The sequence below is a fragment of the Rhinoraja longicauda genome, chromosome 2, assembly GCF_053455715.1.
Source record: "Rhinoraja longicauda isolate Sanriku21f chromosome 2, sRhiLon1.1, whole genome shotgun sequence".
NCBI classification, from domain to species: domain Eukaryota; kingdom Metazoa; phylum Chordata; class Chondrichthyes; order Rajiformes; family Arhynchobatidae; genus Rhinoraja; species Rhinoraja longicauda.
The window spans coordinates 51,455,907-51,464,193 of record NC_135954.1 but is presented as its reverse complement, the minus strand read 5'-3'; the positions used below and the strand labels follow the sequence as shown (position 1 = coordinate 51,464,193).

At 44.9% G+C, this 8,287-nt stretch overlaps 1 protein-coding gene across 1 annotated transcript in view; it reads right to left on the bottom strand.

Moving 5' to 3' along the window:
- Positions 1-6,303, bottom strand: part of LOC144604570 (MARVEL domain-containing protein 3) — a 78,903-nt gene extending 72,600 nt beyond the window's left edge. The window contains exons 1-3 of the mRNA XM_078419161.1: positions 6,281-6,303; positions 5,851-6,018; positions 4,672-4,754 (exon numbers count right to left, since the gene is read on the bottom strand). The gene's annotated coding sequence lies outside the window, so the exon portion shown is untranslated. The remainder of the gene's footprint in view (positions 1-4,671; positions 4,755-5,850; positions 6,019-6,280) is intronic.
- Positions 6,304-8,287: the final 1,984 nt, after the last annotated feature.

Sequence of the window (8,287 nt, the reverse complement as noted above, 5' to 3'; positions counted from 1 at the left end):
TCTGGACTCTCTCCAGAGCCAGCACATCCTTCCTCGGCTATGGTGCCCAAAATTGCTCTCAATATTCCAAATGCGGCCTGACCAGCGCCTTCTAAAGCCTCCGCATTACATTCCTGTTTTGGTATCTAAGCGCTCGTGAGTTGGGTGAAGGGCCTCGCGGATCGCAGCCCGGACTCGTGGGCTGGAACCTCAAGTGGTTGACGCAGACATGCGGCTGGGGCCTGGGTCGATGCCACGGAGGCGCCCGGAGAGGACCCGGCAGCATTAGTTGAGAGTTCGGTGCGGCGGTCGATGATGATGTCGACCAACAGAAGAGGACGGACACATGGAAGTGAGGACCCCGCTGCCGAGGGAAGGAACAAAGAAAGATCCAGTGTGGAGAGTACGCCGTGAGGGAGGGGGAAGTGCAATGGGGACCCGGTGTGGGGGGACTGCCGTGACGGAGGGGGGGAGTTTGTAACTTTGTAAGCACCCTTTATAGGCGAACTATTTACAGAGGCATGAGGCAGGAGCTGGCCAAAATTGACTGGAAGGAGGCCCTAGCAGGGAAGACGGTAGAACAGCAATGGCAGGTATTCCTGGGAATAATACAGAGGTTACAGGATCAATTTATTCAAAGAGGTGGAAAGACTCTAAGGGGAGTAAGAGACACCTGTGGCTGACAAGGGAAGTCAGGGACAGCATAAAAATTAAGGAGAGGAAGTATAACAGCAAAGAAGAGTGGGAAGACAGAGGATTGGGACTCTTTTAAAGAGCAACAAAAGTTAACTAAAAAGGCAATACGGGGAGAAAAGATGAGGTACGAGGGTAAACTAGCCAATAATATAAAGGAGGACAGCAAAAGTTTTTTTAGGTACGTGAAAAGGAAAAAAATAGTCAAGGCAAATGTGGGTCCCTTGAAGACAGAAGCAGGGGAATTTATTATGGGGAACAAAGAAATGGCAGACGAGTTAAACCGTTACTTTGGATCTGTCTTCACTGAGGAAGATACACACAATCTCCCAAATGTTCTAGGGGCCGGAGAACCTAGGGTGATGGAGGAACTGAAGGAAATCCACATTAGGCAGGAAATGGTTTTGGGTAGACTGATGGGACTGAAGGCTGATAAATCCCCAGGGCCTGATGGTCTGCATCCCAGGGTACTTAAGGAGGTGGCTCTAGAAATAGTGGAAGCATTGGAGATCATTTTTCAATGTTCTATAGATTCAGGATCAGTTCCTGTGGATTGGAGGATAGCAAATGTTATCCCACTTTTTAAGAAAGGAGGGAGAGAGAAAACGGGTAATTATAGACCAGTTAGTCTGACATCAGTGTTGGGGAAGATGCTGGTCAATTATAAAAGACGAAATTGCTGAGCATTTGGATAGCAGTAATGGGATCATTCCGAGTCAGCATGGATTTACGAAGGGGAAATCATGCTTGACAAATCTACTGGAATTTTTTGAGGTTGTAACTAGGAAAATTGACAGGGGAGAGTCAGTGGATGTGGTGTACCTCGACTTTCAGAAAGCCTTTGACAAGGTCCCACATAGGAGATTAGTGGGCAAAATTAGGGCACATGGTATTGGGGGTAGGGTACTGACATGGATAGAAAATTGGTTGACAGACAGAAAGCAAAGAGTGGGGATAAATGGGTCCCTTTCGGAATGGCAGGCAGTGACCAGTGGGGTACCGCAAGGTTCGGTGCTGGGACCCCAGCTATTTACGATATACATTAATGACTTAGACGAAGGGATTAAAAGTACCATTAGCAAATTTGCAGATGATACTAAGCTGGGGGGTAGTGTGAATTGTGAGGAAGATGCAATAAGGCTGCAGGGTGACTTGGACAGGTTGTGTGAGTGGGCGGATACATGGCAGATGCAGTTTAATGTAGATAAGTGTGAGGTTATTCACTTTGGAAGTAAGAATAGAAAGGCAGATTATTATCTGAATGGTGTCAAGTTAGGAGGAGGGGGAGTTCAACGAGATCTGGGTGTCCTAGTGCATCAGTCAATGAAAGGAAGCATGCAGGTACAGCAGGCAGTGAAGAAAGCCAATGGAATGTTGGCCTTCGTAACAAGAGGAGTTGAGTATAGGAGCAAAGAGGTCCTTCTACAGTTGTACCGGGCCCTGGTGAGACCGCACCTGGAGTACTGTGTGCAGTTTTGGTCTCCAAATTTGAGGAAGGATATTCTTGCTATGGAGGGCGTGCAGCGTAGGTTCACTAGGTTAATTCCCGGAATGGCGGGACTGTCGTATGTTGAAAGGCTGGAGCGATTGGGCTTGTATACACTGGAATTTAGAAGGATGAGGGGGGATCTTATTGAAACATATAAGATAATTAGGGGATTGGACACATTAGAGGCAGGAAACATGTTCCCAATGTTGGGGGAGTCCAGAACAAGGGGCCACAGTTTAAGAATAAGGGGTAGGCCATTTAGAACGGAGATGAGGAAGAACTTTTTCAGTCAGAGAGTGGTGAAGGTGTGGAATTCTCGGCCTCAGAAGGCAGTGGAGGCCAGTTCGTTGGATGCTTTCAAGAGAGAGCTGGATAGAGCTCTTAAGGATAGCGGAGTGAGGGGGTATGGGGAGAAGGCAGGAACGGGGTACTGATTGAGAGTGATCAGCCATGATCGCATTGAATGGCGGTGCTGGCTCGAAGGGCTGAATGGCCTACTCCTGCACCTATTGTCTATTGTCTATACCTTGGCAAGGTATGAAAGCAAAGAATTTCACTGTTACTTAGTTTAGAGATGCAGTGCGGAAACAGCCCCTTTGGCCCACCCGGTCCACGCCGACCAGCGATCCCCGCTATCGTGGATCAACACTATCCTACACCCACTAGGGACAATTTACATCTATACCAAGTCAATTAACTTACAAACCTGTACGTCGTTGGAATGTGGGACGAAACTGTACATCTTGGAGAAAACCCACTACAGACAAGCACCCGTAGTCGGGATCGAACCCAGATCACCGGTGCTGCATTCACTGTAGGGCAGCAACTCTACCACTGTGCCACCATACCGCCCTTGTCACATGTAAGAATAAAGAATTCAATTCACATGACTACAATCAAGGCATGCACAAAAATGTCAGATAGAGCCAAGAGGAAAATACCAGACTGCAGAATACAGCATTATAGTGCCACGGAAATGAGGTAGGTTGGAAGATCGGGACTACACTCTAGCTTGTGGGAAGACCGATGACAGGGATAGAAGCTCTTGCTGATCTCTGAACAGTAGGTCAAGCTTTGACCTGTGCTGCCCTAGCAGCTGTGGCATATCTGCAGTCCGTCTGTCTGTGTTTATATGTTGGGTTTTTTGCCTTGGTTGTACTGTAAATGTGATGTTGTTTTTGGGGGGTTGTATACTATGGGGGAGGGGTGGGTGACGGGAACTGTAAATGTAAAGTCTTCCGAACGGAGACGCGACCTTTTGTTTCTGGGTCGTGTCTCCGTTCCCTCTGCGGCCTACCATCGGCCAAACCCCTGGAGCTGGCGGCCTCCAGCTGGGACTCGCCTGCGGAGGCTCCGGCCGCGTGGACGTCGGAAGCTCGCAGCCCCCTGGGTGGGGGCCGACATCGGGAGCTCAGGCAGTGGCAGTGTCTTCGCCCGCCCCGAGTCGCGGGGCTTGGGTCGGCCCGCCGCGGACTCTTCACCGTCCGGGCGCGGCCTGCAATAGGCCTCGGGATTTTCTCTGCCCGGCGGGGGCTTCAATGTCGGGAGCTTCGACCGCCCCGACGTGCAGCCGCAGCGGCGGTGTCTTCGCCTGCTCCGGATCGCGGGGCTTGGGTCGGCCCGCTGCGGAATTTTCACCATCCGGCGAGGCCTGGAATGTGGCAACTACAACAGCCTGACCACGGGAGAAGCCGACAGGGGAAGAGAAAAGACATTTTGGCCTTCCATCACAGTGAGGAGGAGACTCACTGTGATGAATGTTTCTTTTTGTTTGATTGTGTGTGTTATTGCTTATTTTTATTGCTCTTGTTGTTGGACTGTGGGTAATCTTTCATTTCACTGCACATTTATGTGTATGTGACAAATAAAATTGACGTGACTTGACCTCTCCTTTGTCTATTGGATAAGGAAACTTTGCAGAACACCTCTTACAAATTATACCCCGAATCAGCCCTAGACACGATGGCGGCCCCAGTCTATAATGGGAATATTAAAATCCACAACTAATTAATAACATTCATGTTACATTCAAGTTTCCTCAAACACAAAGCAGTTTATCCAGGAAAGATTGAACATTTCTGTATAGTTTTTCAAAATGACAGAGGGTGTTCTCTGTCCTTGAACTAGGCTCTGCCATTACACTTTTAACCTGATTCCTAAACACTGAAAGAGACAGAGAAATGGCACTTCAGGCATACTTTGAGAAAATTATAAATCTCTTCACCATACATTAGCCATTTTAAACATCTGGTTTTTTTTAATGTCCAATAAGCGAGTTTGGTATCTCGATAAACGCAAGGAATCATGGGATTTGTCAAAGGTCATTCGGGATAAACAAAGAGCGTTGCTAGTGATCACAAACGCAACGCTGTTTAAACTGTGTGTACATATTGGGCGGAACTCTGTGTAACTACTTCTAAATATATACATGTAACTTAATGGCTAATGTATACTGAAACAATGGTTGATAATTGATTAAATGAAATGAAAGAAATTAAGAGTTGTATGACCTGTACATTTGCTGATTCAGTTCTGGATTTCAGTTCATATCAAATCTGGTTGAACATAAAGTTGAACTTCCGATCAAAATGATCTGCAAGTGCAACAACATCTCATTTACACATCAATGAAGGCAGTAAATTACATAATGCAAACGGTGAAAATATCATCAATATATAGAAACATATAGAAAATAGGTGCAGGAGTAGGCCATTCGGCCCTTTGAGCCTGCACCGCCATTCAATATGATCATGGCTGATCATCCAGCTCAGTAACCTGTACCTGCCTTCTCTCCATACCCCCTGATTCCTTTAGCCACAAGGGCCACATCTAACTCCCTCTTAAATATAGCCAATAAACTGGCCTCAACTACCTTCTGTGGCAGAGAATTCCACAGACTCACCACTCTGTGTGAAGAAATATTTTCTCATCTCGGTCCTAAAAGACTTCCCCCTTATCCTTAAGCTGTGACCCCTGGTTCTGGACTTCCCCAACATCGGGAACAATCTTCCCGCATCTAGCCTCTCCAACCCCTTAAGAATTTTATATGTTTCTATAAGATCCCCCCTCAGTCTTCTAAATTCCAGCGAGTATAAGCCTAGTCTATCCAGTCTTTCTTCATATGAAAGTCCTGCCATCCCAGGGATCAATCTGGTGAACCTTCTCTGTACTCCCTCTAAGGCTAGAAATGGAATTAAAGTGATGGGTAAAGTGTTTCTCAGGATGTTAAACCACTTCAGATGACCTATGGCCCGTTCAACATGAATACGAACATTGGCAATCTTCTTGGTTTTGCGTTGATTAGTCAGGATTAGTCAGGACACTCGTGACGAAGTTTTGTACTACACAACTTTACTTACACATGTACATGCAGAACCATTCAGAAGTCAACAAACGTGCACACAGCCCGTGGCCGTGGACTAGTATAGTAAGAGGTGAAAACCCCACAAATACTCTTCCTATTATCTATTGATAGTTATAGAAATCATACATTTCATTTTATTTCACCCCCCAAAACAAAAACAATAAAAAAATGGGTGTTATTGATCGTCACAATCGCTCACACACCGAACACTTGGGACAGCAAGCGACCAAGGAGAAGCCAATTAAACCATCAAAATCAATGTAGTTTTGTACAAATAAATCATAAATACACACAGTTAATAGTTTTGAAAACAGTATTTTCTTACCTCGAAGAAGCAAAACTGGAAAATACATATGAAAAGCAGGTCTGTATACACCCAGTGGCTCAGCAGGCGAGAATGTTTATCCCGAATGACCCATGACTTGGCCATGCGCAGTTGTATTACCAAACTCGCTTATTGCGTTTTCTTGAAAGCAGATTGTAGATCCCCAACCTGGTAAGAGAATACAAATGATATAAGTATCAGAATCGGGCAATGAGAAAAAAACCAATTGATCAATTGATACTTTATTGCCATGTATACGGAGTACTTTATTTACATGCAGTATAAGCATGCAAGAGTTGCCACCTAAAGGTCGGCAACAAAATTACAAAAGTATTCAATATAGTACCTCTTCCTTCTCCCCCCCCCCCCCCCCCCCCAACTACCGTCCCTCTTTGATCTCAGCGCCCCCCCCCCCCCCCCCCCCTCTCACCCGCCGTCCGGTCCCGATCAGCTCTGCACCGGAAGCAAGGCCCGGTCCAACACGGCTGCACAATAAAACAGGCTTGCATCCCCATCAAAGATGGTGATCATGTGTACGTTTGTAGTTTGGGGGGGCAGTGTTATTTGTTTACACCAAGATAAACCATGGCCATTGCATTGAAAATGCTGAATGGAGAAAAAAGACATTGCCCACTTGATTTCTTTCAGTCAGTTCTCTGAATATGTCAAAGATGAAATGGTGATTTGCTTTGTTCCTTTCCTCCATTGTTTCAAACTACAATAAAAATATACAATTCAGATGATTAGAATGACTTTGATATGACAAGGTGCAGCAACCGAAGAAATAAAGCTTTATAAATTGAGGGCTGTCTACATTGATAAATTTATATTCTTCTCTGAAGTGTTCAGCTGTTATATTTTACATGCCTCAAGTATAAATTTGATTCCATTAATCAGTGTAGTGAAGCAGTTTTGGTGATGGCTTTCAGTAAACAAAGACTTCTGAATCAAGGCACACCTTGCCAAAAGGTTTATTAAGTCAATATACTATATGTGCTCAGGTAAACTGCCAAACCGATGGGAAAGTAAATATTGCGCTGAATCATATTAAATTTGGACCACTGCCCAAGGTCATCCTTACCACCACTCTTCCACCCTACCCGACCTTGGGTAGCACATAGTGAAAGAATTGCTGGCAATTCCCTGCCAAACTGGAACAACGGCTTGAAATAGTTTAAAAAAATAGTAAACCATGAAGGAGTATTTCAGCTATAAACCCACCACATTAAGCCTCCCTTGATTCTGTTTAATAACATGTTGCTAAATAGGAAAATATCTTCCAATACAAATAGATTTACGGGGTTTATTTTATGCAATGTTATCAATGAAAATCTGCAAGTAACAATTACTTGTAAATAGCAAAACATACACTTGACTGAGTCTTTTCCATTTATTTGCTCCTCCTTCCTGCAATACATTCACAAGCTCCCAACTGGCACCACCACTTTGGAAAGCTATTGAATAAGATAACTCGGACCATGCCGTCAGTCAGTCAGTCATTGAACCTTTCAGGTCTGTTTCATCTTTCAGTTCAATCACTAGTGTATTCATACTTTTTCACTCATTTTTGAAGTATTTAAATGCCCCAGCCCCAAATTTGCAATGCATTTTTGTTTATTTATCTGTGGTATAGCCGGCATCTATTGTCCAATCCAAAATGCCCTCATGAATATGGTGCCTAGTCAACATCTTCAACTGTTGCTGTTATTCTTTTCATGACAGTAGTCCAATAGTGCTGTGGGATAGGGATAAGAGAGTAAGGTCGGGTAAAATCAGGACAGATGTGAGAGGAGGGGGAGTGAATGCCGAATTAAAGATGTTATATTTGAATGCATGTAGTATAAGAAACAAAGTGGATGAGCTTGTAACACAGTTAGAAATTGGTAGGTTCAATGCTGTGGGTATTAAAGATTAGAAGATGTAGAGACCTTGTGGGTGGAGCTGAGGACTAGAATACAAAAACAGGGATGTGATGCTGAGGCTTTATAAGGTGCTGGTCAGACTGTTTGGAGTATTGTGAGCAATTTTGGGCCCCATGAGGAAGGATGTGCTCGCACTGGAAAGGGTCCAGTGGAAGTTTAAAGGATTTATCTCACGAATGAGTGGGTTAACATATGATGAGCGTTTGACCACACTGGGCCTCCACTTGCTGGGGTTTAGAAGGATGAGGGGGGACCTCATTGAAACTTACCAAATATCAAAGGATTGAATAGAGTAGATGTGGAGAAGATGGTTACACTAGTGGGAGAGTCTAGGACCTCAGAATAAAAGGACGTTCCTTTAGGAAGGAGATGAGGAGGAACTTCTTCAGTCAAATTACGGTAAAACTGTAGCATGCCACTGAAGGCTATGGAGACCAAATCAATGCTATTGAGGGCGTGCAGCGTAGGTTCACTAGGTTAATTCCCGGAATGGCGGGACTGTTGTATGTTGAAAG